The sequence below is a fragment of the Musca domestica genome, unplaced genomic scaffold (assembly GCF_030504385.1).
Source record: "Musca domestica strain aabys unplaced genomic scaffold, Musca_domestica.polishedcontigs.V.1.1 210, whole genome shotgun sequence".
NCBI lineage: Eukaryota > Metazoa > Arthropoda > Insecta > Diptera > Muscidae > Musca > Musca domestica.
The window spans coordinates 781,389-788,777 of NW_026712259.1; the positions used below are offsets into that span (position 1 = coordinate 781,389).

Consider the following 7,389-nt stretch of genomic DNA (forward strand, 5'->3'; position numbering starts at 1 on the left):
GTCAATACTGTAATAGATATAAATGGTAAATTCAAGAAATACCACAATAATGTTTTAAAAAATGGAGTTATAGTTAATTAATTTATATTGAAAAGAATAATGCAAAATAATTTTTACAAAACAAAACATATTTTTAATGGTAAGGGTGTAATGTTACGATAAATTAATGCATCCGAACTTCCCTTGTATTGATCACCAGTAACTAGGCTAAGTAGACAACTGATTAACAGCTGTAGCATGGTAGAAGAATATAGGTAGACGCGTCGACACAGCTGCTGGGACAATGAACTGTCAATTCAATTTTGGAATTGAAAATGTTGAATGAAAAATTATTTAAATTTATAAAAATTGTTGAAAAACGTTGATTATAATAGCCTCCGATTGACGCAGTATAAGAAAACATATAAAAATCTACTTATAATTGAAAAAAACATTTAAATTTTTTGCTGTAGCTTTAAAGTGCCCTGGAGACGTTCAAATTTTTTCATCAAGCAAGTGCGTATGTATTAGTGTGTAACTTCGTGTTTTGCCCGCAAACGTACAAACAAGTTTGACAAACATTCATTTTTAACTATTTTCGTTGAGTGCAGTCATGTCGTCGGAAGATGAGTGACTTTTCGTGACAGCAGTTGTGTTAAAAAAATTGGAAATGAAAAAGAAAATATGGATGAAAAGGTGATATAAACAGCGCAAAAGATTTACAAATGAAAACCTTTTGCGAACGGTACCATCGGGGTATATATATATATATATATATATATATATATATATATATATATATATATATATATATATATATATATATATATATATATATTTTTTTTTTTTTTTTTTTTTTTTTCTTCTCATTCCTATTACTGTACGCGTCTGTCCGCACATTTCTCCTCAACGTTACAACGCAAATGGCATTTTGTTTGACAAACACTAATAAAAATATCAAAATATTTTGATTTTCCATCAAGCAGAGCCGACAACAAATGTGTGTAGCCGACGAAAGCCGATTAGATTCACATGGACACACAAATATAAGCAGCTTGACGAAAAAATTTGAACGTCTCCAGGGCACTTAAGGATTGTTAATTTTAAGGACATATTAAGAAAACAAAATCTAGGATTAAGTACCGTTATGTTTTATATGTAAGGGCGAAATCGAAAATAAAGTTCAGAAGTTACAAAGAGCCTAAACCGGCTTTAAAACTTCAGTGAAATTAAAAAATCAAAAAGCTCTTTTTACTGAGCTGGAAATCGCTGGAAATTTGTTGTGCCTTCGAAAAATCTAAAACATATTATTCTGCCAAATTGAGGCAGGTCCCAATTTTTCACCCACACACACATAAACAAAAACATCAACAGGTTTTTTGCAGTAAAAATCCTTATCCTTGTCTTTGTTGGTAAAAGTATCAAAAAAGAAATATTTCAAATCAATTTTTCATTTTAAATTTCCACAAAAAATAATGAATTATTTAAAATTAATCTCTCTTTTATTATATTCGATTTAACAAATTTTTGTCTTATTTATTAATTTCGTAAAACGTATAAGGCATAACAACGATTTTGTTTAGAATGTAACATACTCTCAGCCCAAGTGATTACCAGTTACTAAAGTTTCAAAGATTGTACTATCGTTTTTCATTGCTCATATTGGAGCTATTTTCAAAAAGCAACTGAAATATAAAAACATGTAAAGGTAAATTTGTGTGTGTTTTCCAGTAATTTTTTAATTGTAATTTTGGCCTCATGGCATAGGTATTTCGAGAGTCTACAAACGGAATGACAAAGGTTATAGCATGATGTAGGATATTCGAAATAATATGAATTAAATGCATTTTTTAACTCACCACTCCTTGAAATTGGTTAAGCAAAAGATGCGCAGTTGTTTTTCACCACACAGTTTTCGATATTGCCTATGACCATATTTATTTGGACAATAGTCTTACATACTAACAGAAATGGCTTACTGTACTATTTTCTTAACTATATATGGCTATTCGCTATCTACTACTTATTACAAAAAATTCGCTATGCTCCTGGCAATTAGCAACTATCAACATATATATAAAGAAATGAAACTTAAAACATAAATGACCCAAAAAATTCCAATATTAAAAAATGGGCGAAATCTACTACTTTTAGAATGACTTAAAATCTAAAACTAATATCTAAGAACTACAACTACTATTACAGTATTTACAATTTTAGAGATGACCTCTGAGGCCACGTACTGTGTACACAACATTATGTACATCAAGGGTGTTGTGACGCCGATGGTAAAAACGGAGTTCCCCATCAACGTACAACAACCCTTCTTTAAGCAGCCTTTTTAAGGCACCAGAAGGCAGTTGCCTGAGACCTCTCAGGCCTTCAGCGTCCAGATTGCACCTTAAGGCGTCCTCGACGACAGCGTTGTCAAGTCCGTCAGACAGTTTTCGTACTCATGTTTCTTTATAGATTTGAAACCTATATGCATTAAATTCATATAACTACCAATATTATTTCGAATACCCTCCATCATGCTATAACCATGTCATTCCGTTGGTATTTCCTCGAAACAATAATAAAAGACCTTACAGTTCTCAGTTCAATCTGCCACTTCTCTACGCGCAAAATCTGCAAATTGGAGAAACAAGAATGCCAAACATTAAAGTGTTTTCGGGTACATGGCATCCATATCTGGCTCAAAGGATTGTTGACAGTTTGGGTATCGATTTAGGCAAAGTGATCACCAATAAATTCAGCAACTTGGAAACATGTGTTGAAATTGGTGAGTCTGTGCGTGGTGAAGATGTGTACCAATGTAGATCTACTAGGTAGTTGCATCACCCCAGCTGAAGGCACCTTTAAATGTAAAAAAAAGTTGTTGTAATGCTGATTCGCCCTAAATAAATGCAACAAAAAAACAAAGTTTGTTTATGTCTTCTTTACTAAAAATATTTTTTTCTGATATTGCAAAATGTAAGAACAAGTTTAGAGTGAATAACCAGAAAAAAAGTAAAAAAATCAACTGGGGATTGTTACAATGGTTCCCGAGAGTCGTATTATTACTTGGCTTAATTTCCAAACAAAACATAAAATGTAAACAAAGACTTCGTTTCTGATTGGTTGAAACAAGTTCGCCGCAAACTTTAAATGTCATAGCGAATGCATGTTTTTCGCCTTAGATGTCAATTTTGACATTTGAGGGTACCACAAAAGTTGTTTTGTTGTAGCAAATCGCCGATGCGGTTACCTGTTACATCTACCTTGATGTGTACATTGTACAATCTGGTTCCGGTGAGATCGCATCAGCATCCCGTGGAAAAGCTGTGATTCCTTGTTTCCCATATGCTCGCCAAAATAAGAAAGATATGAGTCGCGCCCCAATATCCACGAAATTGGTTGCAAATATGCTATAAGTGGCCGGAGCAGATCACATTATTACTATGGACTTGCATGCATCTCAAATTCAAGGTTTCTTTGATATTCCCGTGGATAATCTTTATGCTGAACCAGCCGTTCTAAAATGGATCAAAGAAAATATTACAGAATGGAAGAATTCTATTATTGTCTCACCTGATGCTGGTGGGGCTAAACGTGTGACGTCCATTGCTGATCGTTTGAACGTTGAATTTGCACTGATTCGCAAAAAACGCAAGAAGGCCAATGAAGTTGCTTCGATGGTGCTTGTCGGTGATGTCAAAGATAAAATTGCCGTATTGGTCGATGATATGGCCGATACATGCGGTACAATTGTTCATGCTGCCGATCGTTTGGTGGAAGCAGGTGCTACAACGGTTTATGCTATTTTGACACATGGTATCTTTTCTGGACCAGCGATTTCTCGCATAAAGAATGCCTGCTTTGAGGCTGTGGTTGTTACAAATACTATTCCCCAGGATGGCCATATAGAGATTGTCCCAAAATACAGTGCATTGATGTCTCTATGATGTTTGCCGAAGCCGTTAGAAGAACACATAATTAAAAGTGTTTCTTATCTCTTCTTAAATGTTCCATATTATGAATTTTTTTTTTTTTTATAAATATAATTATTTTTTTTAGTTTAATTACAATATTTTATACATAAATACAACTGTTCATACTATCTTTGTACAATCTTGTTTTTTCTTCATACAACAATTTTAAAAGAATAACAAAAATAAATTTTGGTTTCCCATTTGACATTGTTGTGACACGATTATGCATTTCTTAAATGAAATATTTTTTATTATAAAAAATATAATTTTTTAAATATTAAATGAAATATAAATTCCTGATTACGATCTTTTTTTATTGTTGTCTTTACTTCCTAGTGGGGGTATTAAAATTACCATATTTAGAATATTATTTCATTTAAAATTCAAGTAAAAAATGGCAATAGGATTTTATTTCATTTTATTTTCTAAAAAAAATCTCTAAAGTACGTCAACTAATAGAATTCGTAAATAAAATGTGCGTCCTTTTTGGAGAATGGATGATTTTTCGCCGTATTCGTTGCGAGCTCTGAGAGAGCCTGAAAAAAAGTACAGTTAATTATCTGATCTGCATGTGATGCAATGCAGTGCATGTATACGAAAATTAATAAACGGTAATAAATGTGGTACAATTTGAATTTGAAGAATCGGATGGAGTTGCAATCCTGAAATTTTAAATTGTCATTACTGGCGGAGTATTGTATTGGTATATTGAGATAGTTTTGGAAATGTTGAACTTATGTATGCTAAATCTGGTACAATTTGGATTTCGGTGAACCGATAGAGCTGGAATCCTGAAATTTGGTTGTGGGATTATTGTGGGTTGTAGTGTAAGATTGGGGAAGAAATCTCCTATAGCACAGGCGACGCCTTAACAGTCCTCTACAGCATACAAGAAACCTAAAGTGTCGTCTATGGCATATAAGACACCTAAGGTCGTCTTCTATGGCATGAAATACGTCTTAAGAGTGTGACATAAAATACAACTTATGGCACCTTAAGACTTGTAGTACTTCGTGTGATTTTCGCAAAATTCTCGTACAAAGAATCATTTTAGAACCATGACGTCTACGACTATGATATTTTTCATCAGACTTCACTATAAGTAATCAAATAAAAAAATATCTTCAAAAAAATTGTATCAAGGTTGCCCAAAATTTTAAATTTATTTTATTTTAAATTTATTAAAAAAAATTGTAACGACTTTTTTGATTTGCTTTATGAAAGAAACATAACATTTACTTTTAGGCAGAAAGTGTCAAACCAAGAAGTATTCTACACAACATTTTCTATTCAAATCTCATAGTAAGCCATTTACATAGGGTTAAAAGTGCTATAGTTAATTACAACACAAAATTGATTGCAAAAGAAAATGATGTGCTTGCGTTTTTCGTTATTATTATTCACAGATATTACTCTGAGAAAATCCAACAAAAATGGCTGGACGAAATGGGATGTGTAGGGGTTTTCCCATATTTACTTTGAACATTTAACTTTGCTTTTTAATTGAAACTATGTAGCCTTAGGTTTTGGTTTATACATATTTTGAATTCATGTAATACACATTTTTTCATTCTTAAAAATATTTTCAACTAACGAAGTTGGTTTTTATTAAAATAAATAATTATTAATATTTTTATAATAAATTGTGTTTTAACCACAATTTGGTGACCCCGATAATTGAAATGGCTGAAGAAAACGTTCGCACATCGCAGTCAGGAGGAGATACGCATTTAGTTGGGGATTCTCATCCCTCGAATTCAATGCACATTTTTGCTGCTAGAATTGCAAAACTGCCCCCATTTTGGCGTGAGGAGCCCGAAATTTGGTTCTTACAAGTCGAATCCAGCTTCAATTTAAATGGAATTACGCAAGATTCTACTAAATATGAATATCTGATTAGTCATCTGGACCCATCAATTTTGTTTGTATTGAAGGATATCGTGATAAACCCACCATCAACTGGAAGATACGCAGCAATGAAAGCTAGAATAATCAAACATTTCGCTGAATCAGATGAGTCGCAGTTGAAGAAATTGCTGAGCGGTTTGGAATTAGGTGATCAAAAGCCGTCACATCTTCTACATAGAATGAAATCTCTTGCTGGCACCAGGGTAAGCAATGAAATTATGCGCACGTTGTTTATGGACCGTCTTCCAGAAAATGTTAAATGCATCCTCGCTGTAACCGATACCATGGACTTAGATAATCTATCTGGTATAGCAGACAAAATTTACGAACAATTTTCAGCATCAACAACAATTTCCGAAATTTCTTCAAATAATAAAACTAACCAAGATTCATCCGGGTTGGATGGTAAGTTGAACGAAATTATTCATCGAATTGATGCGCTCGAACGGCGCTCCCGTCAACACCAAGCGAAACAAATTGTGCAAGTCCCACGAGCTCGATCTAAATCTAGAAGCCGTAAAGACTCGGGTTTGTGTTGGTATCATTGGCGATTTGCTGATAAAGCATCAAAATGCGTTCAACCATGTAAGTTTCAATTATCAAAAAACTAGTAAAACCATCGTGTGACAGTTCGGCGTCTCTCGGCGATGGTAGTAATAATCGTTTATTTATTACTGAACGCCGTACTAAAATAAAATACTTGATTGATTCTGGAGCTGACATTTCAATTTTTCCATGCAAATCCTCAAAAAACCCTTCAAAGCTAGTTTTATATGCTGCCAACAATACTCCTATCTCAACGTTTGGTGAGAAACTTATTGTTCTCGATTTGGGTTTAAGAAGAGAATTTAAATGGGTATTCATTTTGGCCGATGTACCCAAACCAATCATTGGTGCCGATTTTTTAAAATTCTTTCATTTATTGCCAGATCTTCAAAGAAAATGCTTAGTCGATGGGAACACTTTTTTGAATTCACCACTATCAAGCTTGGGTTGCTCTAATATTCAAATAAAAATGGTTACAGATGAAAGCAAATATCACGAAATTGTAAAACAATATCCTGAATTACTTTCGCATAACCTTAACAAAATAGATGTCCAACACCAAGTGTTACATCAAATTACTACTAACGGAAACCCAGTTAAGGCAAGGCCCCGAAGATTAGATCCTGAGAAATTAGCTGCTGCAAAGGTTGAGTTTCAGTATCTTATGGAAAAAGGTATTATTCGTCCCAGTAATAGTAATTGGTCCAATCCATTACATATGGTCCGCAAATCGGATGGTTCTTGGCGTCCTTGTGGGGACTATAGGGCACTGAACAAAATAACTGTCCCAGATAGTTACCCTATACCATACCTTAACGATTTTTCCATGTTATTATCTGGTTCCACTGTATTTTCAAAATTTGACTTGCTGAAAGCTTATTACCAGATACCAGTAAATCAAGCGGACATTCCAAAAACTGCTGTCATAACTCCGTTTGGTCTGTTCGAATTCTTAAGAATGCCATTCGGGTTATGTAACGCGGCG

The 7,389-nt window shown here is 33.7% G+C and overlaps 1 pseudogene; it reads left to right on the forward strand.

The window, feature by feature from the left end:
* Positions 1-2,628: 2,628 nt before the first annotated feature.
* Positions 2,629-3,958, forward strand: LOC131802560 (ribose-phosphate pyrophosphokinase 1-like; annotated as a pseudogene).
* Positions 3,959-7,389: the final 3,431 nt, after the last annotated feature.